At 37.5% G+C, this 25,745-nt stretch overlaps 1 protein-coding gene across 1 annotated transcript in view; it reads left to right on the top strand.

The window, feature by feature from the left end:
- Positions 1-2,677: 2,677 nt before the first annotated feature.
- LOC122801979 (zinc finger CCCH domain-containing protein 13-like) overlaps positions 2,678-25,745 on the top strand; it is a 156,173-nt gene continuing 133,105 nt past the window's right edge. Inside the window, exon 1 of the mRNA XM_044071717.1 lies at positions 2,678-2,828. The gene's annotated coding sequence lies outside the window, so the exon portion shown is untranslated. The remainder of the gene's footprint in view (positions 2,829-25,745) is intronic.

The raw sequence follows: 25,745 nt of genomic DNA, 5'->3' as shown, positions 1-25,745 counted from the left end.
CAGATAGCCTAGTACTATACTATGAAACTACTATAAAGAAGTTATGTACTCACCATAACTTTCCATATCTGTTGTTGCCTCTCATTTGCTCTTCAGCCTTCCTTCTCTCCATCTCCCTACCCTTCCTAGGACCTAACGGATATTGTTTTGGGTGTTCTGTTTATGTGATGTGCTGGGTTGCAGCAAAGTCAATCTGAAGGATTTGGAGAAGAGAGGCATCATGGGTAGAAGAGGAGCTCAGAACTTGGAGCCTGCAGCTTTGGTATACGACAGAGTCGGATCCGATGCTCGGATCGAAACCCATAGGTTGAAGAGCAAATGAGAGGCAACAACACAAATGGAATGTTATGGTGAGTATATAACCTCTTTTTTTTTAGAAATCTCATAGATATATATATATATATATATATATATATATATATATATATATATATATATATATATATAAATGTTTCAATTTAGAACACTGTAGTTCATTTTAGTAATAGTTTTCTCACAAAACTTTCTACATTTGTCATCCTTTAAGTCTTTATATGTAGCCTGTTTCATTAAATTGTGTTTGTTGCTATATGGTGGTGGTTAATTTTTTCATTAAAAAGTCATCTTAAGAAATATTTGCATACAGTTAAACACGATTAAGTGATTTTGTAATATAGCTGTAGTGTAGGCAGTGGTGGAGTACTTTTCCAGTGGTTGTGTGAGTTTTTTGCTCATACTGCTTTGCAGCCTTGAGTAGGATAAAGCAGGTGACAGACACTGATGTTTTTTTTAATTGACGTTTCCAGAATTGTGTTAGAGTAACTTAGTGTACTTGCCATGCATTTAATTGGAGTTAAAAGATATAAATGTGATCTACATTCTAAAAAAAAGAAACACTAAAAAAGTCACTGCAGATTACCGTTGAGTAATATTTAAAGTAGTCTTTCATTCTATGATATTGTTGCGTGACTACAGTTAGCATAGCATGTGTATTCGTAGCAGTTACTTCAGATTTATTGAGCTTCAGCAGAGATTCCAATAACGGCAGAGAAGTCCTTGATTTTTAATTGGAACCCATCATTACATCGTCAAGGGGAAATTCATACCTACATTTCGCCACTTCATTTATATGAATCGTTTGGCAATTTGTGCTACATGCTAATTATTTCTTCTTAACTACCTCTGTACCCACAGCTACTGCACCAACCAGTTGTCTGTTTACTTTTCCGTGTTACAGTGCCCAGTAGCCTCACGTCCCTGGTATTTTCCTTGCAGGGGTAAAAGTCTAGCCATCAGGGACAACAACTTTTTGAGCTGGTAGAGAGCATATTTACTTTATTTGTGATAATGTTTCAGTCTTTACTTTTCAGTAACACATGTCACACCAGTATGCAAATGTTTCTACTTGTGTGCTGCTAAGTACTCTTTAAGTCTTGTCAACTAGAAGACCTCCCTCACCCATTGACAGGGTAGCCATGTATTTCTTTGCTTGCTTTTGTTTACCAGGAAAGTAAAGGTGGGTCGGAAAGTACCCATTTCCAGTGGAAGCCTTGGTAGAAAATCTCCAGTAGATACTTCATTATAAAGAGTTGTTCATTACACTGTGGTTAGAACAATCAGTGGTCAGCATTTAGTACATTCATTATAAACAGCAGTGAATACATTTTATATACAGAATTAGGAAGAGAGTTACAACATGTAGCAGTTAACAAAGAAAAAAGTGGTACATTAATGAAAGATATTTGCATTATGAAATTGGATGCCCAGTTTAAAACTAATTTGCAAGTGATTGAGATAGAACTTCTCAAAGCTTCCTGACTTGCACATTTTTGAGAGTATTATCTAGATTTCCTTTGCAGTGGAGAGGATTGGGAGTAATTGGTACTTAATAGTTCACATGGTAGTCTTACTAGTGCATTATAAAGTCTGATCACAGCAGTTTCCTAACATCCCCTCGATAAGAGTGCAGTCCAAAAGCTGCAACTTTCTTTCCCTTAACCATCCCACAACTTCTGGTGTGCTTTAGCCTCGAGTCAGAGGCCGACCAGATGTATTTCTTGCCCTTTCGCCAAATGACTATCCCCCTATACTGTGTTTAAGTACATTTCCGAAGTTGGTCACGTGCTTCCTTTTCTATTTACAAGGAGTCTTGTTTTCATAAAGATAGTATGGACGCTCTGCTGACATCTACTGCTCAGTATGTTTTGGAGCCTGCAAAGGGCTCCCTGAAAGAGAAGACAGTGTTCTCTGTGTACTGCTTTTTCTGTAAGAGCATAAATATGTTGTTATGGATTATACCAGTCTGTCAGCTTAGCACTTTGTGATTATTTCATGACATGAGTACCTAAACATCAGGAAAACCAGCTTGCAATGTCCATAAAAAGCATCCTATACAACAGTTGTACATCAATGACAATCGAGATGGGGAGAAACTTTCAGAACTTCAGAAGTCTTGATAAGTAAACTGTTAATCCAAGTATTCACCTTTTGTAATTTGAATTCCTTGTACAGGGTCAAGAAGAAGGTGGCTTTTCTTTGATGTAGGTAAGCATATCATTTTTGTCTTTACATCTGTTTAACATCTGGGTTGGCAGTAGTTTATTTCATAAGAGATCACCTTGGGATCCATTGCAGTGAGGAGTTGAAATTGTGATTGTTTGTTAGCAGTCTTAGCTCTAAAATTAGTCATTTTTCTTCTTAAGGTGATGATGATGGAAGAATTGATGATGATCATTATGAATCTGTGGCTGGAGAAGTTTATGAGCCAATCAGTGATGAAGAATTAGATGAGATCCTAGCAGATGATGCAGAAAAGAGGGAGGAGCCTCAGGAAGAAGATAAAGTGTCAGGTAAAAGCATCCAAATGCAGAACTAATGCAGTGTCAAAAATATAGTTACTAGACATCAACCAGATTTATAATTAAATGTCTAAAGTTCATTCATACGTAGGTTTCTAATGAAATGTTTATCCATTACTACTGTTTTATGTAGAAATTATTTTATTAGGGATATAGTAATGAAAAACACTAACAGAAAAACTGAACATGTCAGTTATGCCTTTAAATGTGATAATACTGTAGTTGAACATTCATTGCTTCTTTTTAGTAGTGCATTTCCAAATATGTAAACAGTTAATTTCACTATTTGGAAAACAGAGGAATGCAATTTGTCATTCTCACTGTGTTTTGTTCTTGGATCTGAAGCAGAGTAACCTTTTTCTGATCATGACCCAGATACCTTTCCACTTGACAGTTTCTGGTGAAGGTTTGGGTTGTTGTTTTGGCAGGTTTTGTACTCTCCAGAAATGTAAGTTGTTGGCTGTTGCCAGTAAATATTGACTATGGTGACAGTTTGGTAAATATCTAAACCAGAAGTTTGCAAATTGCCATATGTACTTGTAAAATTCATACAGTAGTGAAACACACTGAGAGTAAGTTGTAAAATGACTAACGTTCAGTAAACTGTAAAAGGTCTACATACAAGTGTATACTTCATAGAGACAACACTGTCTACCATAAGCCATTAGAAGTATCAGTATAATCTAAATTTTATTTATTTTACATTTGTTGACCAGGAATTGTCCGACTGAGCTAAGAATAGCCCTTTTTCAGTGGAGGCCCGGGGAGAAAAACTCCAGAAACAAAAAGAAACATTATCCAACACATAAAGAATGATACAAATTCAAATGTACAAATAAAAGAGAGATGTACATAAGTCATATTCTAAACGTGAGTTTCAAGCACATTGGAAAAATAAATGATAATAGTATAAAAACATTAATCAATTTTGTTCTGTGAAAGCAGCCATAATTAACTTACAGAAGATAAGACATAGTGCAGTAGAGGCAAAAAGAAGTGAGGATAGTGGGGAGTTTATGGTACGTGAAGACATTTAAGTAAGGTGAGAGCAAAAGCATGATCATAGAGTTTTTAAGTGTTCTTTAGCAGTTACTTTAAATTGTTTTTGTTGGGTTTGTAACCTGACTTGAAGGGGAAGTTTGAATGGTAGCTGTATAGGTTGTATCCCATATTGGTCCTAGGTTTGTATATAAGTAACATGTCTTAGTCATGGTATTGCTGTGGACCTTGGTTATTTCTCAGTGACTTCATCTGGGTCAGCAGTGTTAAACCAATGAACGTCTGGGTCAGCAGTGTTAAACCAATGAACTTTTTTGAATTCATTGGTTCATAGGTTGGTACTAGGCTATCAGCCCTAGGGCCTATACAAGCCTAGCCATAACAATTCCCTGGCAATTTCTTCCCACACTATTTACTTCCCTGGACCCGTGTCTAGCAGGGCGACTGACGTGGTAGAGGAATTTTAAATTTCTTCACTTTCCTTTGCTGTTTATAACAAGGAGCATACATTCTGCAGATGCTTTTTGCAGTCCCCATTGGGAATTGCTTTGAGTTTTGTTTTGTTTTGTTTGTTGTAATGAGGTAATAAGTGATTCTAACCTTTTTGCCTAACCAGTTGCGGCCTTTATTTGGAACAAAACAAGCTAGACCAGTTTTACCTGGTTGTCTTTGGCATTTGACACCTTGGGTCATGAGAGCTTGACCCGTGTTCCACTGTGGACTTTCTGCCACTCTGGATGGCCTGCTAATCTCAAGCGCACCCATAAGATTGTACTCTGTATCTACGACTACTAAAGATAACCCTCTGTGGTGGTGGGGGGGGGGGGTACCATAAGCTCCATTTTGCCTTTCCTGTTATTCATGGCGTACATCATACCACTGGGTGATGATATTAAATAGAGTAGCCTGAGTTGCTCTGTTTTTCAGATGGTATTCAACTCCACCTTTTCTTTCCTCAGAAGGATGCATTGGGTGTTACTGCTCTGAAGGACTCTTTTAAGGATGTCCTTAGTTTGGATGACTATCCGTTGTCTGAAGGTTAATGCCATCGAGAGAGGCAGGTTGATTCATGTGGCTGAGGAACTCTTTACAGTTCTTTGCATGTAGGTTCATAGGTAGATACTAGGCTATCTGCCCAAGGGCATTTATAAGCCTAGCCCATACGTGTCGGCTTTCGCCGCCCCATAAATTAGTTAGCTGCGCCTCTGTCAAGCAGAGCCATAGACGTGATCCCCTTGGTGTACTTTCTATTTCTCATCCACTCGTCAAGGTTCTTCTTGAAGAGCAATATTGAGGTGCTCTGTCTAATGTAATTAGGGACTTTGTTCCAAAGCATGGGAAGTCTCTGTGACAGTAATCTGTCCCTCCAGTATGTTCTATTTATTGTAGTGTCGAGGTTTAGCTCACTGGAGCGTGTGTGGCTCGTAGTGACTTGGATTTCTTTAGGTGGAGCATGTCCATCAATTCCAAGTTGAACATGGCTTTGTAGGTTAGGCAGAGATCACCTCTGAGCAAGCGGTATGCCACTGAGTAAAGCCGGAGTTTTTTCAGTCTGGCTGTATATGGCATAGGTTTGAGGCCTGTGATCCTCTTGGTGAGGTACTTCTGCGGTCTCCCCAGCTGCTGGTAGTGTCTTGTGAGGTACATCCCAAAAGGGGCATTGTACTCTATGATGGGTCTGATGAGTGACGAGTATAGGGGCAAAATTACCTCTTTATTTCTAGATGCGAACCCTTTAGTAATTAGAGGGGCTACATAGAAGGATTTCCTAACTACTTTGGCGATGTGATTGTCAAACGAGAGATTACTATCTACGAGTCCCCAGGTCTCTCATTACCCCTTCTGAATTAAGGGGGCTGCCACCAATGTGGTAGTTCGTGGGTGTATTGTTCTTCCCAAACGGGATGACTATGCATTTTTTGGCATTTAACTTGAGGCCATGACGTTGACACCATGTGTCAGTCTCGGTGAGGCCCTTCTGGAGAATGTCCGTGTCAGCCGGAGTGTTAGTTATGGTTCCCAGCTTGCAGTCATAAGCAAATTGTGTTTGCCTGTACTTCTGAGAAATATATGCCGAACAATAGCGGGCCCAAGACTGAACCCTGGGGGACACCACTTGTGACTGGTTTAGAGTCTGACATTGATCCCGCTATTCTTACAGAGTGAGTTCTGTCTGTAAGCCAGCTGGCAACCCATCTCGTGACATAGGGGTTTATGTTTAGGCTGATGAGTTTGCCTATGATACCCGAGTGAGGAATGGTATTGAAAGCCTTTGCAAGGTCTAGGTAGGCTGTATGAACCACTTTACCCCTCGTCAGTGGCTTTGGTGACTGTTTCGAAGAAGTCAGCCAGGTTCAGTAGGCATGATCTGCCCTTAACAAAGCCAAACTGAGTTGGGTCAAGTGTTTGGAGGTCTTCTATGTCCTTGTTAATAAGTTCCATGATGATACGCTCCATAGCCTTGTAGACCAGGCTAGTTACCAGGGTCAGTTATTGCTCCCCCTTTGTGAAGTGGAATAACCATTGCTGTGCGCCATTCCAGGGGCACGTAGCTTGTGGATAGGATGCAGTTGAAAAGTTTAAGGAGCGGGCTTAGTTCATCTTGCAGTTCGTGCAGGACGCAGCCTGGGACTCAGTCTGGCCCCATTGATGCTGTGTTTTTGGCTTTTGTAAGGGCTATTTTTACTTGTGCTTCTGTGATTTCAGGGATGCTGGATTCTTCGTGTATTACTATGGGTCCTTTTGGGGGTGATAGGGGGGTGAAGTTGGCACTAAATCTATCTGCCAGGATGTTGGCGATGTCCATAGGTTCCGTATATTTTGTGCTATTTTGCACCAGCTCGGCGCATATCTGTGATTTACCACTTAGATTCTTTACATAGCCATAGAAGGCTTTGTGGTTATCTTTCGAATCCTTGGCTATCTTTCTTTCAAAATTTGCCTTGGAAGATTTTATAAGGGACCCAAGTTTTTTACTAATACTGGTCAGGGATGTCTTCCCTTCTTGGGATTTGCTTTTTTTCTTGGACTAGTTTCCTCCTCCTATTGTATAGTTTGTTGATTGCTGGGGTCCACCAGACTGGATTCCTTCTCGTGGAGGAGTGAGTCTTGGTTTTACTAGGGATGGCACGATCCATACATCCTTGTAGGTGTTGATAGAGTGCATTTGTAAAGACTTCTGCATTTTGGGTGGAGTTATCCCTAGGTGTGGGGGGTATGAAGCTACCCACCTCAGTCTTGAGCTGTGTGAAGTTGGCTTTGGGAAAGTTTTTCACTGAGGTTTCCTTGTGTGGGGGAGATGGTGGGGTGTGGACATCCAGTGTGATTAGTTTATGGTCAGATCTAACCAGTGACTGGTTTATCTCTGGTGTAGAGCACCTGTCGCTCATGTTGGTAATGACCAGGTCTAGTATGTTTCCACCTCTGGTTGAGGAGTTAACCATCTGATCCAAGGTGTTTGAGTTGATAAATTCCAGGAATCGCTGGGCCTGGGAGTTAGTACTAGAGTAGTTTTCCCAGCTGATTTAGGGTTAATTGAAATCACCTAATATCAGGGTGTTTTTTAGGACCTTAATGTTTTCCAGTGTCACCAGGAAGGTCGAGTGTTGATCCTGGGACATGGAGGGTGATCTGTAGCAAGCCACAAATTGCATTTCAATTTTGCCTTATGTTAGTTGCACATGGATGATCTGTGTAGTATCATGTTGTGCCATTAACCTGGAGTTGTGGGTATCCTTGATGAATATGGATACTTCCCCTACTTTTGTTGCTCGGTCCGTGTTCTGTGGCCGAAATGTGTGGTATGAGTTGTATCCCGGTAGTGCTGGGGTGCTCTCTGGAGCCTTAAACTAGGTTTCTGTTACTGCACTGATGTCGACATTCTCCATACTGAGGAGTGCTTCGAGTGTGTGCATTTTGAGATTTAAACTCCACTATAAACTCTTGGAGTAAAGTAGGCTGGATTTTGTGGATAAAAGTGCATGACATTTTCCTTTTATTAAGTAGTATGCTGTCGCTGAGGGACTAGGGGATAGTAATTGTGAAGTTGTTTTGGCAACCTATGCATTATGCACCTGATAATGATCTTAGGGGCCTTACCATTTGCACTTGTGCCCCATACACAGACATAAAAAGTAAAACATGAATGACAAGGTTGGCTAGCTGTTTAAATGCATAGGCACCGTACATAATTGCTTCCACATAGTTGGCAGTCTTTTGTCAATTGAATTTTATGCTGTTGTACATAGTAGATATGATGACCATCATAAGGATCACAGCTGCTGTCCAAATCCTTATACACGGGAATTAGCAAAGGTGTACATCAGTCCCTCTAGACAGACTCGTGTAGCAGTCTGAGTGTGGAACTGGTCTCCTTTTTCTGCCATAGATGTCAGCATGACACCCTGCTATAAACAGGGCAGATGGTCACAATGTTCTTTTTTTGGCACAAGAAGCATCTCATCAGTCAGCCATATTCTTCCAGGACCCATTGACCTCCCTTAAAAAATCACAATCTGTTGCATATATGGGAGGGAAAAGTCTCTAAATGGCTACAGCAGTAATTGTCTTTTCTGCTTGGGTGAAGACCATAAGTACACCACTTCAGAGCACTACATTTGTTTTGCCTTATTTTTAACAAAGACTTTGCTTGATCATACCCAGAATCTTAGGGCCTTCTAGAGGACAAGTACTTTCCCATGCTGCACCACACAACATCCTTTTTTACTTAGCTGGATATTCTTCTTCAAGTGAGAAAAAAAAAGAATGAAAATAACCCTTCAGAAAAGCACCATTACTGAAAATTTAGAAATGTGGGCAAGTGAAGTCTTCCAGTCTTCAGTATTTGTGGTGTGTTCCAATTGCAAGCTGGAGCTTTGTGAAAAACCTTCCAAATGTCTCCACTTAATGTAATCATCCTTCTAGTAGCAGGAGTTTTCACTTTGAAGTTTCTGGTAAGCAGGAGTAGGGCCATAGTTAGAAACATTGTTATTGCCAAGATGCCAGAGAGGTCACAAAGCACCTGTGTGGATGCCTGGAGGATTGCCCCTTCAATTGCTTCTCACTTTCACCATGGTTACTCCCCAGTGGGAAGGGAAAACTTAGTTCATGACCAGTAAGGGGAGACTTGACGGTCAGCAGGCACATAGATGTAAATTCACAAAAAAAAAAAAAAAAAAGTAAATAAGTTCCAAGAAAATGACTTAAATGTGATTTTCAGATGGCATGAATTCAGTCATATTATTCTCTAAGGTGGGTCCCCATGTTAGACCTCTTGTTTAGCATTCCTGCCACATATGGGTTGCAGCCAAAAGGCCACTTTCAGGTTAAGAATTTATGATTTTTCAGAGCATCTCTTTGGCACATTTCCCTAATCAGTCCAGTCTTCTCTGAAGGATAGTATCACCTGTTGTGTCAGGAGAAGTGTGAGCCTTCTCACAATTATCACAGGCCTAAAGCAAATGCCCTATGCTGACCGCCATAAAAAACTCCAACTATACTCTGTCGCATATCGTCTACTCCGAGGTGATCTCTGCTTAACTTACAAGGCCATGTCAAACCCAGAGCTGTTGAACATGCTACACTTAAAGAAATCCCAATCCCTCAGAGCCACACGCTCCAGGGATCTAAACCTTGTCATCACAATAAACAAAACATGTTGGAGGGATAGGTTCCTGACCCAGAGACTCCCCAGACTCTGGAATAGACTGCCCATACACGTCAAACAGAGCACCTCTTTGGCCCTCTTCAAAAGGAACCTTGATGATTGGATGGGAGAAAGGAAATTCGCCCCAGGGATCACGTCAGTCTTCCTGCTAGACAGGGGTCCAGGGAAGTAAATAGTGTGGGAAGAAATAGCCAGGGAATTGTTATGGCTAGGCTTGTATAAGCTCTAGGGCTGATAGCCTAGTACCAACCTATGAACCTTGTACAAAGCATGCTGGCTCAAAACTGTTATTTGCTGTGCTGTGTTTTTGAGTAGGTTGTCTTATGAAGAGTTTCTCCAGTTCTTACATTCCTTTCTTTTGCATTCAAGTTTAATTATTCATCTTAGTACATTTTGCATTGCATTTGTTCTCTGATGCCACAAGCTCTTTAAACATTGGTTATATTTGTATTAAGTTATGAGTTCTCAGAAGTGTGTTGGTAAATGAGTTTGTAGTAGTCACGCAGCAGCTATAGATTTTGTTTTTCTACTAGGCAGACCATTTGTGGAGAACTGTGAACATTGTACCATTTTAATAAAGCCAGAAAAGTCAAGAAGTAGAAAAATTTAAAGGTGCATATTTTGTGAAAGTAAAGTATAAGCTTTGCAGAGAAAGTGATACTGAACAAAATGGAATGTAGTAAATGACTCTGATTAAAGGATGTCGGAAAAAATAACTTTTCTGCAGTGGCGCTGCATGAGATTTTGTATGCAAGTGTATGTGCATGCGTCAGTCTCTGTACTGCTGAACTTGTTGTAATGGGGAGTGTCCCTTCTGTCATGGTACAGTAGAGAGTCGATTATCCAAACGTTGATTATCTTTTTTTTTTTCAAAACAGGTTTATTGTTTTAACATACAAGAGAAATATCATAACAATTTTATACAAGTAATTAAAATAGATATGATTATAACATTCAACAAAACAACTAAAGTATTTACAAAGACATCCACTACAATCAGATCAATTAATTAAACTAAAATACCATGATATTGAAATTAGGATTTTTTTAACAAATTTTGTAAATTATCCCATACAATATAATAAGATGTTTTTCTAGTTGTTCTTGATCTAATTGTGTTTATTTCCATATGGCACACTATATTCATAACATTTTTAAATTCATTGAACGAAGGAGGTGTATCTGAAATCCAATTTCTGGTTATTATTTTCCTAGCCACTGCTAGAATAGACCATAACAAGGGAAGCTTAACCTTTTTAACACTTTGAGGTACAGGTGTGTTGAATAATATAAGAGATTTAGAAATAATGAAATTATCTGTAAAAAGAGCCTGCAAAAATTCATTAATTGACTTCCATTATTCTTTCAATTTTATACAGTCATAAAACATATGAGCCCAGTCAGCATTAATTTCTACATTACATCTCTTACATAGATTATCTTTATTATTTATTTTATTCATCATCAAAGGTGTATAAAAAGATCTATGTAAAAATTTCCATGTATAAAGTCTCCAGACAATGGAAGACGTAGTTCTATAGGCAGATTCCAATATATATTGTTTATCTTGTTGATTTGGTGGGTCCCCATTAATAGAAGTGAAATAATTCCAGTATGTATCTACACTGTAAAAAGTTTCTTGTCTGATAATTTTATGTATGTATGAAAGTTTACCTTTATCAGAAACTTTATGTTGTAAATTTAATATCAAGTAATCAATCAGTGTTGGAATAGATTCTTTAACTGTTATAGACATTAGATCTATTTTATCAATGAGATGTCTAAAGGTCTGAACCTTTAACCAGCAAGTTTCTCTTAGATCAAGTTCTTGTTTTAAGAAATCTAGATTGTTAACTTTATTATCAGATATCAACTGATACCAGTACTTTAGATCATATCTATAGCTAAATGAGTTCCTTCAGAAGTAGATGACAAAAGCATACTCTGAGTATACATTATAGGGAATATAATAAAATTCCATTCCCTATACTTAGGGTGCATGAATATAAAGTTACGATAGCTAATAATAATATTTAATGGGTAACAAACCACATGTTTAGGTGTAATAGGTGAAGTACAAAATTCCTTTAGTAACCATAACATGGAGTTATTTACAGTCATATTTTTATGTGTTAAGGAGATTTTCATGAAGTGCATACTAATTAGCTCCCAATAATCTTTCCATTTTGCGACATATGACTGATCTATTAATAAAGTAATAACTTTTACAATAGAAGAGATAGTATATAAATTAAAGTCTGGAAAAGAAATACCCCCTTGAGACCAGCTATTAGTATGTTTCTTTAATGCAATCCTAGGTCTATTAGATGCCCATAGGACATTTAACATTAGTGTATTCAGTTTCTTGATAATTATTTTTGTAGGTGGAAGTATTATTGATTGTATTAAGTATAAAATCTTGGGGAATATTATCATTTTAATAATTGTAAGTCTCTCCTCCATAGTAAAAAACATATTATTCCAGGTATTAAAAAGATTTTGTATATTAAGAAAACAGGTATTATAATTATTATATATAATAGATTTAATATCTTTAGATAGTATTATACCTAAATAAGTTATTTGACCTGAATTGGGTACATATTTAGTAAAATCACTAATGAGAATATTTTTCGTGTATATATAGGTAGTATTTTAGTTTTTTCTTCATTGAATATTAAACCAGAAATACTTTTAAAATTCATCATTTTATCAAATAGAGACTGCATAGAAGAATTAGATCCTGCTGATGTAATTAGAACATCATCTGCAAAAGTTGAATTTTGGATGTTGTATTTTCATCTATTTCAAAACCCTCTATGTCAGTACTGTTTCTGATCAAATTAGCCCAAGGCTCCATTACTAAAGTGAATAATAGTGGAGAAAGTGGACATCCTTGTTTTGTACCTTTAAAATGGGTATTTTTGTGAAACATATGTTCCTACCTTAATATAAGCCAATGTTCCTTTGTATAAATGCTCAATTAGATTTACAAATGCATCTGAGAAGTTTGTGCACTTCAGTAAGGTAAACAGATAGTCCCAACTTACTGAATCAAATGCTGAACTTATATCAAGACTAATAAGTGTTAAATCTTTCTTTTTCCTATTTGCAAAATCAATTAATGTTAAAGTTCTTCTTATATTATCAAAAGTATTTCTGTTTACAATGAAGCCTGTCTGATCTATATCTATAATGCCGGGGATGATTGTCTTCAATCTATCAGCAAAAATGCTCATAAACATTTTATAATCAACATTAAGTAATGAGATGGGCCGATATGAAGTACATCTAGTTGGATCTTTATTAGGTTTTAAAATTGGCGAAATAAATGTATATTGCCAAGATGGGGGTTATTAACTCAGTTTGGGCCAAAATAAAAACCTTATGTATTAATGAATATGTACTTTTAGAAAGGATTTTATATATCTCTGGTATAATACCATCATTACCCGGTGCTTTGTTTGATTTAAGCTTATTTATTTGTGTAATAACCTCTGTATATGAAATACTTTTGTCCAATAGTTTAATCTGTTGTTTATTAAGCTTTTTATTCATGTTTGTGGTTATAAACTCCTTTATTTTATCTTTAGGTTCCATGTTAATGTTATTATGGTTAATTTTGTGAAAGTGATTTCTAAATTCATCTAGTATTTCTGGTATACTAGAAACATTCTTCTTTTCCTTAGAGAAAAGATTTCTTTGATATGGTTTTGTTTATTCAACCTTTTTGTTTTATATTTAAGTCTATGTAAGTATTTGGGGCTTATTGAATAAGACAAAAACTTGTATTTCTCTAAAGTTATTTTAACTTTATGAGTTAAAATTTCTTTGTATTTCTCATTTAGTTTGTTTATTTCTTCAATAACTTTCTTGTCCATAATATTTTCTTTATTATTATGTTTATAAGAGTCTAATTTACTTTGAATATCTAACAATTCCTTATCCCAAGATTTCCTTTTATTATTATACCATCTGATACTTTGTCCATATAGATATGATTTTAAGGCATCCCAAACATAGACAATGGAGACTTCAGGAGTATTATTTATGTCTAAAAATGTTTTACTTCTGAAAGTATATATTCTTTATAGTCTTTTAGTTGAGTTAAGTATGCTGGTATCCTTTTGATCTGAACATTATGAGTATTTTTTATCATGAATTCAAAAACAATTGAATTATGATCAGATATAGGACATGAAATGATTTTGGAATTAATTAAATCTGTTACCATCTGGTTAGAAATAAAGACCCTATCTATTTTTGAATAAGTTTTGTATCTGTTAGAAAAAAGGTGTATGGTAATGATTTTGAATCTATGTGATTATTAATATCATTCAAATGATAAGAATTAGCAAAATCATTTAAATGTTTTGCATTGGATGTAATTCTTCTTTTTCCTATAGTGGTAGTATCACTTTAATGTAGTATACAATTAAAGTCACCAGCTAAAATAATATCTCCTATAGAGAATTATATGATCTTATCAAGATGATGTTTCACTGTATTAATACCAATTCCAGGTATCCAATATACATTAATTAAAGTGTAAGTCTTCCCATTAATTTGTATTGTAACCATACAAAACATTCTTTTGTCATCCTGATAAGACTTAATGGTTTTAGGAATGGGCATACTTTTATTCCATAAAATAGCCACTCCTCTTTTTTTCTGAGTGTGCTCTGAACTAACTAATACTGTATATTTGTTTGTGGCTAGTTTATCAATATCTTTTTTCAAGAGATAGGTTTCTTGCAGGAAGACTAAGTTGGCCTTATGTAAATTAATGTATCTTATTAGGCTTGCCCTTTTACACGGATTATTCAATCCATTAATGTTTAAAGAAATTCCTTTTAAAGATGTAATTTGGCATTTTTAAAACTTAAGAATCTTATGATCAAAATAACAAATAACATAAGTAATGTTACATCTCCTCCTTTAGGTGTACCTTTAAATATAGCTGCATTTATTGAATCTCTTATGGGATTTTGTACAGGATTCAATTTTGTTTGTAGTGACAATGAGTGTACAAAATATATTGTGGATGTCAAAACTATATACATATAACAATGAACAAGTGAAAATAATGTAAGGATTAAACCTTGCATCCAGCCTGGAGTTAAAAACTCCAACTTAGAGTAGTATTTTACCACTCAAGTTAACCCCCTACCCTAAGCAGCAGTACCTCAGCTACCACCTTATCAATTTAATACTGGTTATATTTAACTTAAATTAACAGCTTTCAATTCAGTTATCTAGCAAGGCAAGACTACACATTTGATAAAACAGCGTCATATAAACTAAAATAAACTTTTTTTTTTAAACTATTCATACTACTATATACATCTATGTAATATAATACACTTGTATTCAAATAGCATTCAAATAATCTTGATATTAGGAACCAAGAGGAGAGAGAGAAATAAAAGACATGAAAGAGGGAGAGAGAGTGAAAGAAAGAGAGAGAGAGAAAGAAAAAAAAATAAATAAAAAAGGAAGGCATATTTACATATTAATTTATTCAAAGTATGTAAAAATAAGTTCTAACATTCATTTAAATTAAAAACTTTGGCTAATATGGTTCAGACATTACATATATTAAGATGCATCTATTTTCTGTCGTGTAAATGCAGTCAACAGCTTCCAAAAAAAAACCCTTGAATTGCTTGTATATGTGCATTTTACTCATACTCATTATTGTCAATAGAATAAAATATTATATTTATAGAAATTGTTATAAATCATACTGCATAGTTATGCAAATTCTCAGAAACACTTGCATTATTGTAAAAAAAGCCATCTGTATTTTGTATGTCTATACTACTGCTTTAAAATATATCACATGACAATTTCTTCCAGAATAGAGTTATAAAGTTATTTATGCTTGTCAATCAGATGAATTAAATGAGTTATAGTAATGTATATGTTTGGAACATAAGTTTTAACACAGATTAGTATGCTGCAGTCAAGTAGATTTTCAAAAACACTTGAATAAATGTTTCATTTTCTATGCCTTCTAAAATAAGACATTTACTTACTACAAGAAACTGCATCATTTAAAATCATTATAATTGACATATTTTATGAATTATAACATAGATATTTAAGTAATTATATAAAATAACTCACATTTAAATGTTAGAGTTCATTTTCCTTCACATAGTCGCATTTGCATCAGTTCTACTTCCTGGTAGAGTGTTCTTCCTGAATCTGTGATGTGTCAGTGTGATATCTGGGTCAAAGGTCAAATTAACTGCTTTCAGCTTCTCTGTGAGAATTCTGAGAGTTGAAGCTTTTAAAACAACTCGAGGACACTGTTCATGAGGTAGCCCACATCCCAGATTGTCTCCCTTAACATTTTGGCGGGAAACTTGTTAAAAACTAGTGACAAACATTCATTTAGCAGTGTAAATGCATCTAAACATGACAAAACCTTTGCAATGTATTTTACAGGTTATTACAGTCTCTATGTAAGTGAAATTAAACCCAAAGTTATTAATAAGTAATAAAACTCAATATTTTTGTCCCAACTCAATTTTTATGCAAATCTTATTATTTACTGTGTCTATATGATCAAAAGCATTTCTATATATTAATATGAAAAAAATAAAGAGAAAGAATAAAGAAAAGAAAAAGAGAGTAGAAAATAAAAGAGTGTAAAGCAGAAATAAAAAAAATGTAAGAGAAAGCTATAAGAAGTATATACAATGGAATATTACTTACTGTTTATATTAATAGAGTTAAAAATAAAACATATTTACTATTATTTAGTTCTAATTATTATTAGTTAAAGCATGACAGATTATTTACAAACAAGCATAAGCAGTATAATCAAGAAAGTATAGTTAGGAATAGCATTTGAAGAACATATAAACTTTTACAAGGAATAAATATGTTATTATTCCATTTATCATATTTTCATTACTCTTCTCTCCCTGCCCTCCCCACCCTTTACCCACTACATAATCTAAATAGAATGTCATTGTTTAAACAAAGAAAAGAAGAAAAGGAGAAAAAAAGAAAAAAATGTATCAAATTACTGACCTTACTTCTCTTTTTCAGAAAGAGAAACAAATTGAATAATAGCTTGTTATTAGTTCCTCAGATATTTTGACTGGTTATGAAACAAAACATTTCTTTGCACACAGAGAATAACTTTGATTAAATCTTTTTCAGAATATTTGTGGCTTTCTGGAAATGCAGGAACTATATTTAAAAAGATTAATAATGAAGTAAAATGATGAGAGAAAAAAAAAGAAAAAAACATAGAACAAATCATTTGTTTTTTAGTTTCTTCTTCTTCTCTGAAGTCTTCCACAAAGTTTCAGTTGCCAGTCTCTTTAATGAAGGACTAGCCCATTCCATTTCCTCTATTTTATCCAAAATCTTATTTTTTTTGATAAACAGTAAAGCAGAGTCTAGGTCATCAAAAATTTTAGGACCATCAGGAAGGAAGATTTTTAGCTTGGCAGGAAACAGAAGGTATGTTTTAAACTGTGCTTTTTTAAGCTCCCTTATTAGTGGCAGAAAAACTTTTCTTTTAGCTATTACCAAGGAAGAATAGTCATTGTCAAACGCACAGTTGTCTCATTAATCTTAACAGGAGCTTTAGCCCAAGCAGATTTAAGAACCATCTCTTTATCAAAAGATGATAGAAATCTAACTATAACTGATCTAGGATAGTTTTTGTTAGAGTTAGTATTAGCTATAGATCTATGTGCTCTTTCGATACCAAAAGAGAATGCTTCTGGTAAGTCTAAAGTTTTAGGGAGCCATGTTGTTAAAAAAGAAGTAATATTATTACCTTCAATATTTTCTGGCAGTCCAAAAATCCTGATGTTATTGCGCCTAGATCTATTTTCCAGGTCATCCAGCTTTGTTTGTAAATGTGTATTTTGTTTCAGCAGAAACTCAATGTTGATTTCCTCTTCTTGGATTCTATTTTCCATGTCATTCACAGCTTCTTCTATGCCTGTCATCTGGATCTTCTGTTGTTGCAGGTCTATATGTAACAAGTCTATTTGTTTTGTAGTTTTTTCTATGAAGGTATCAATTTTAGTATCCATTGTATCCATCTTAGCAGTAAGTTGCTGGATTATAGTTATCAGAGACTGAAGTTCTTTCTTGATGCTGGAGTCTTGAGAATTTGTCTTACTGGAACTCATTTCAGACTGATAAACTGACAGGAAAATTTCCAAAGTGATTTCTGACAGGAATATTGTTAAAATTTCCTTTCTTTTTTAGATATAGTTCAAGGACTATATAAAACAAACATATTTAGAAAGAAAATTACTTCAAAAATTAATTTTTTAAGTAATTAATTCCTATCAGTGTAATGAAATTGGTGGAGCTGAAGAAATCTGCTGCTATCCTGTGTTCATCCTTGGCCACGCCCCCCCAAACGTTGATTATCTGAAACGTCAAATGTCTGAATGCAGCCTTCCAAAGTTTTCGGGTAGGAAAAATCATAAAGTCTGAATATGTAAGCATAAAGGTCCTACCAAACACCCTGATAATGGGTGATTTCAATTGCCCAAACATTAACTGGGAGAACTACTCAAGTACAGACTCCCTTGCCCAACATTTCCTAGAATTTATAAACTCAAACGCCCTGGATCAACTGGTCAACACCCCCACCAGATGTGACAACATATTGGACCTGGTCATTACCAACATGGGCGACCGGTGTTCCACACCAGAGGTCAACCCCTCACTAGTTAGATCTGACCATAAACTAATCACTCTGGATATCCACATTCTGCCACCACCCCCGGTCAAAACAAACACCTTGAAAAACTTTTCAAAAGCAAACTTCACGTTACTTAAGACCGAGGTGGGAAGTTTCAAAGCCCCCATTCTAAAGGATAGCACTGTCCAAGCTGCAAAATCCTTTACTAATGCACTCTACGAACACCTACAAGAATGCATGGATCGTGCTATCCCAAACAAAACCAAGACTCACTCCTCCAAAAGGCAACCAGTCTGGCGGACCCCTGCCATAAACAAGCTATACAACAGAAGGAGGAAACTAGTACAGAAAAGAGTAAAATCCCAAGAAGGGAAGACATCCCTGATCAGTATCAGCAAGAAACTACGTTCCCTCCTAAAATCATCCAGGGCTAGCTTCGAAAGAAAAATTGCCATGGACTTCAAAGATAACCACAAGGCATTCTTTAGCTACATCAAAAATCTAAGTGGCAATTCTCAGATCTGCTCGGAGTTAGTGCAGAATTGCACAAAATACACTGAACTGACCGATATAGGCAACATCCTGGCAGACGGGTTCAGTGCAAACTTCACCCCCCTCTCACCCCCAAAAGGGCCCATAACAATACCAGAAGTATGTAGTGCCCCTGAAATCACAGACACTAAGGTTAAAACAGCCCTCTCCAAAGCCAAAAACACAGCATCAATGGGACCGGATGGTGTTCCAGGCTGCGTCCTACACGAGCTCAAAGATGAACTAACCCCTCACCTAAACACACTATTTAAACTCAGCCTCTCCACAGGCTACATGCCCACAGAGTGGCGCACAGCAACGGTTATTCCACTCCACAAAGGTGGAGCCACAACGGACCCCGGGAACTATTGCCCTATACGCCTGACTAGCCTGGTCTGCAAAGCTATGGAGCGCATCATCATGGACCTCATTAACAGAGACATTGGAAACCTCCAAACACTGGACCCTACCCAGTTCGGCTTTAAGGGCAGATCATGCTTCCTAAACCTGGTGGACTTCTTTGAGACAGTTACCAAGGCTATAGATGAGGGATAGGTGGTCCACACAGCCTACCTAGACCTTGCCAAGGTTTTCGACACCATTCCCCACTCAGGTATTATAGACAAGCTCACCAGCCTGAACATAAACCCCTACGTCACGAGATGGGTTGCCAACTGGTTCATGGACAGAAACCCACACGGTAAGAGTTGCGGGAGCTAGATCTGACTCTAAACCGGTTACAAATGGCGTTCCCCAGGGCTCAGTCCTAGGGCCCCTCCTGTTCGGCATTTACTTCTCAGAGGTACAGGCAAGCACAGGAGAACTATGGCTGACCAAGTTCGCAGATGACTGCAAACTAGGGGCTATAACTGACTCTCTGGCTGACACAGACAATCCTGCAAAAGGGTCTCACTGAGACAGATACCTGGTGTCAAAACCATGGCCTCAAGCTAAATGCCAAGGAGTGCATAGTCATCCCCTTTGGAAAAAACAAAGTACCCACAAACTACCACATAGGTGGTAGCTCCTAAATACAGAAGACGTAATAAGGGATCTTGGGACCCAAGTAGATAGTAATCTCTCCTTTAATAATCACATTGACAAAGTGGTTAGAAAATCCTTCTATGTGGCCCACCTAATCAGAAAAGGGTTTACATCCAGATCGAAAGAGGTCATTGGGCCGCTTTATGCATCACTCATCAGACCCATCATAGAGTACAGTGCCCCATTTGGGATGTACCTTACAAGACACCTGCAACAACTGGAAAGACCACAGAAGTACCTCACCAAGAGGATCACTGGTTTCAAGCAGATGCCCTATGCAGCTCGACTGAAGAAACTCCAGCTGTACTCTGTTGAATACCGCCTACTCAGAGGTGATCTCTGCCTGACATACAAGGCCATGTCCAACCCAGAATTGATGGACATGCTCCACCTAAAGAAAACCATATCCCCTCGAGCCGCACGTTCCAGGGATCTAAACCTCACCACAACAATAAATAGGACGTGCTGGAGGGATAGATTCCTGTCCCAGAGACTTCCCATGCTCTGGAACTACATTCCAGTCTACGTTAGGCAGAGCTCCTCGCTAACCCTCTTCAAGAGAAACCTTGACGAGTGGATGGGAAACAGAAAGTTTACCCCAGGGATCACTTCAGTGGCTCTGCTGGACAGAAGCATAGGGAACTAATCTAAGGGGGTAGCGAAAGCCAGCACATTCCAGCTAGGCTTATAAATGCCTTTGGGCAGATAGCCTAGTTACCTACCTGTGAACCTATTGTACATATTGGCTTGTGCATGTTTTTTGATCTTGTACTATAATAATATACTGTACTGTTTTGTACTTGCAGTAAATTTGTTTTATTTTTCTTGTTTAATGTTCATCAAAAACATTTTTAAAAGTTTTTTTTATACGGTTCAATTATATGTTTGATTATCCAAACTACCCTAGGTCCCAATTAGTTCATATAATTGAATCTGTACTGTACAATGACTTGGAGTTGATTATGATTCACAGGGAATATAGGGGATACAGCCCTCTGTATGAAGAGTGGGGGGGGGAGGGTGCTTTGTGCCTGTAGAAAATTCATCAGTCCATTTTCTGAACTGCTTGTCCTAGTGAGGATTGAGATAGTATTACTCCTTGCAAAGTAATCCAGACTTTCCTGTTGCCAGTGACAGTCTTCATCTCATCTTGCAGAATCTCCACGCTGGCCTAGAAAGTTGAGGGATGTAATCCCTCCATTGCATCTTGACTCTGCCTTATGTCTTCCTCAAAGTGTGCCATGCCTGATGCACCTTTTGCGGGAGATGCAGCCTCTCAAGGTGCCTTAAGTACCTCAGATGATTCCTGTCAACCCGGAGTGGCTTGGCTGCACTCTGGGATCCTCTTGCATTGTATTCTGCATTCTGTATTGAAGTGTGCGCCCATCTGCCTTGTGGAAAAAAACAATTTCTCCTATTTCATTCTTTCAATCATTGCCTAAGCATTATGACCATTGTTAATGATGGATACATTGACGGGTAGTTTTGTCCTATGCCTCAGTTCACATTTGTCCATGACTATCCCATATGTCTGCTGTATCTGGTTAGCCTCTTGATCCCCTCTGCTCTCACTTATAAAACCCCAAGACACTTAAAACTCCTACATCTGTGATACCAATTTCCCTCGCCTGCAGAGAGCATTAGTAATTTGAAAGTATTGATTTTCATCCCAGAGCCTTCTCGCTCAACAGTGAACCATTCCAGTGCACACTGGATATTACTGTCTGATAAGTGCAAAGATTAAACCTTTGCATGCCTAAACTGTATGATGATTTCAGTAACCGTAGATGTGATATTGAGATCATCTGTTTGCAGCTATGCCATGGGCATCGGTACTACTCTGTATATGAAGTACTGTCAGGCTGCCAGCTTCACCCCCTATCCCACAGCAAGTTTCCTTCTGCATCTCTCCATTTCCTACCTACAGGAAAAGTTTCATTTACATGCAAAAAAATGGCCTCATGCAGCCTTTCTTATTTTAAAGTGTTTTGAGGCTTTATTCACATTTTTGCAAGAGCTGACTTCCCTTTTGCTCTAACTTAGTTTCCTGATGTGTTTTATAAAGAATTTCTTGTCAGGGAGATTTGCATCCATTCTCAACCCCCTTGAAGTTGGGCTTAGAGCCAGCCTTACTTATAGTATTAACTTTCCCTGTCACTGCATGTTCCTGTGACAAGCAAGTATTACTTGTCAAAAGCAATACAAGCACTTGATCTGCTTAGGACCTCCACACAATACAGAAAGTGCTGTCTGTGTCTTTGTGGCTTTATTAAAATTAACGCATTGAAAGGTCTTTAAGAGTGGAACTTTGGAACACGCTGCATACTTCAAAACAGCTAACTTGCAGTTTGCAGCTGCTTACCTGTCTTTACTGCTTAATTTTGTGTGTTTCTGGACTCGGGTAAAGGAAAACTCCACAATGGAACGCAAAAAATTGTCTTTTTTTTCATTCCAAGTGGTGCATATACAACGTTAATGTTTTTCCACAAAATGATCAACAGTGAGGCCTGACATATTATATTAAAATGATGTTATTTTAGTGCTTTCTTGTTTCTATCCCAGAATACATTTCAAGTCCTATTTATATTAGTCGAGCTAGACATAAGAGAGAGTATGGTGTAGGTTTCTGGTTCCTGCACAACACTGGATCCATATTGTAAGGTGAAAATCAGTCTAAGGGTTGAGTTAAACTATAGGAGAAGGTGCAGTTTTCATTGTCCATTAAGATACAATGACAACAGTTTGAGTGACAGACACCTTATTCACCTTTTGTAGCGGGATTGCTTACATTTTATTCCTAAATTGCCATCATATATATTTTTTCAGAGCCTGTTAGTCCATTTAGAACAATTTTACAGCTCTAGCCAAAGAAAACAGCTAAATTCCAGGCTTTTATAAAAACTATCATTTTGTAGTTTTGTATTATAAGCACTGACAGACCCTCCCCCACAAACATCTTGACATGTCAAAGCTAGTGCTGTAATCTAAGAGTTTTTAACACTTCATAGGACATATTCTGCCACTCACCAGTGTCTGCAGCAGGTGAATGATTTTTTTTTTGTTTTCTTGAATGTTGGAGAAATATACTAATGCAATTGCTTTTTTTCTTTGACAAATACAATACAAAAAAAATTTATGTTCGGAGATTTTTTTAAACTGGGGTACAAATACATCCGTATATTACATTTTCCCAATTCTTTTGCATTATTATCCCTTTATTTATATTGCAGCATACTGGCCAATTCATCAAAACCATAATTCTTGAACATGGCATTGGTAGTTCTGTGTAAAAAGTGTAATACTTTCTATACAACTTGTTGCATTTGCAGGAATTACCACTTGTAAGTGGATCACTGTACAAAATTTGTAGTTCAGTATTAGAGTTGTTGTCTTTTTAGATTCCCGAAGTGGGAGGATCTTACTGAAACTTGAGATTATGCATGACAAACCATTCAATCTTCAAATGAAAAATAGTTACTTTTCTCTTGTTGCCAAGATAAAAACATTGTGCAGTGGTGGTTGTTTACTTTACAGCAGATGACTTAAATTTAGTAGGAAAGATTTCTGTGACATTTAGAGAAAAGTCAGAAAATAATGTTTCTAGTACATTAGCTTTACCATTTTTCATGCCTCCACACGACAAAATTGCCCACATCAGGACTGCTTTGCAGAAAGAGACACCAGTTGCAACCCTATTAACTAGGTGCACTAATTATGATGTTCTTCATGTTTCACTGTTGCAGTCATTACATTTGGGTAATCTGCTGGCAGGTTGCTCTCAATCGGCCTGAATTCCAAAGTCTTGGGTCCTGCGTCAGTTGCTGTCTCCTCTTCCATGACGTCAGGTCGTCAGGGGTATAAAACATGCAGCCGACGCCATTTTCTTTAGTCTTTCTTGCCCTGTGGTGCCCGAAGCAGAAGCAATTTCATAAGTGCCGGTCGGCCGACTACTGAAATATTCGAGTTTGAGTTTCAGAACCAAAGTCTTCACTAAAGCTAAGTACCCCGTTGGGGAAACTTTTTTTCTTGCACCATACCAATGTCAGAAAAAGTTAATAATTGTATTACTTGTGGGAAGCAAATACCTCATAAGGATTTCCATTTATACTGTATTCCTTGCCTAGGCCCTGATCACAACGTGCCTGGCTGTCGGTTTTGTGCTAGATTTAACCAACGCACTATTAAGCATTGGTATATTTTTGCCTCAAAGTATTTTGGAAACTGATTTAACTATCCAGAAATGTCGTTGAATAGCAATCTGACTACCGGAGTACATAAAAAATGCAAAGAAAAGGACAGAGAAAGGCAGTCGAGATCCAAAACCGATGACGAGGCTTCTCCTAAGCCAGTCGCCGGTTCGCCAGTACTCAGTGAGGTACTTTCGCAGCCCCTGATACCCGCTACCTTCGAGTCGCAGGTCTCTACCGACACCCTTGTGGAGTCCAGCATGCCGCAAGATGCTCAAGGTATTGGACCGACGGATGTATTTCCCTCGGATGGGTCCGGAGCCGCTGAGCAGGCACCAGCTTCTGATGGTGTTTTCAGACCTCAACATTTGTATATCAAACTGACGACAGCTGCAAAACCAAAGACAAAAGCATCTTCTAAAACAAAAAAACAGACGCTTGAGCCACGTGCACAGGCCTCTATGCCTAAAAAACAAATGATCAAAATGGCTGAAGACCTTATTACATTAATCAGGGGTACCCATGCCCCTCCAGATAAGAGGCCTGGGCAAGACACTGATTATGAATCTTCAGATCAAGTTTCTATTTCTTCTGATTCCTCTTCTAATCAGGAATTATCTATACCTTCCTATGAGGATTCTGATGCAGAGGAAGTCTATACCATCTACAACTCCTCCTGAGGATTATTCATTTGGAGAAACCTTGCATACTTTGAGGGAGCATTTCTACTGGGAGAGTCAAGACTTATCAGAATCAAAAAAGAGGCCCAGGGATTTCCTTCTCCCTCAGCACAGGCCTTTAGCCATTCCCCTTGTTTTAGACATTGTGGATGATGTGTTTTCGGAGTCATGCTTGACACCTGACTCCTTACCTCCGGCTCCCAGTAAGCCTAACAGATTTTACAGGGTCCCTGACTCACATCAATTTTTATTTAGAAACCCTGCTGCTGATCCTAAACCTATTTCACAGGGTCCAAAGGGAGTTAAGGCCTCAACAGCAAAAAATCCTACCCCCTCTGACAGAGATTCAAGTGCACTGGACAGATGGGGAAAAAAGGTTTATACGTCTGCAACCTTGACAATCAGAGCCTTAAACTCAATTTCATATGCTTAAGTATCAACAACATGTTATGGGATTGCTGAAACAGAAAATGATGTTGATTTCTGAATGTGCAGAAAATAAAGAATTTCAGGAATTATTGCATGCAGCTGAATAGGTTGGAAAGCATACGTTGTAATGTGGTTTTGACTCATTAGAGGCCTCCTGCAGGGCCGCAGTTACTGGATCTGTGATTAGGAGGCATGCCTGGCTAAAGGAACAATATCTGCCTGATAATGTTAAAGCTAAATTGCTAGATACACCTTTGCAGCATGATTCTCTGTTTGGTATTAAGGCAGAAGAGGTTTTAAAGAAAACGGAAGACAAAGCTAAGTCTATGCAAACTGTTAAAGACTTCTTACAAATGCAGCCACCAAGATTCAGTAGACACTGGCCTACAAAAAACTGGTCCTTTCCTGTGTCAGACAGAGCTCAAAGGGGGCAAATCCAGACGCCCTAAGGGTTCCAGATATCAGGCGCAAGATTCATACAGGTCAAAGCAATGGGGTGCTTCTACCTCCAAATCCGGAGAAGATAAAGCGCAAACCTGCAGAAAACAATCCCAATTACTTCCCTCTGCCTACACCAAGCGCTTATCTTTTAGCAGCACCCATAGGGGGTAAATTAGCATTTTTGCTCAAAATTGGCAAGTTAATAACCCAGGACAAGTGGGTATTAAACATAGCATCACAGGG

Source organism: Protopterus annectens, chromosome 5.part0, assembly GCF_019279795.1.
Source record: "Protopterus annectens isolate FY-2018-M chromosome 5.part0, PAN1.0, whole genome shotgun sequence".
In the NCBI taxonomy this organism is placed as follows: Eukaryota; Metazoa; Chordata; order Ceratodontiformes; family Protopteridae; genus Protopterus; species Protopterus annectens.
Note: the sequence above shows the minus strand (reverse complement) of the source record. Positions and strands in the feature narration are given on the sequence as shown.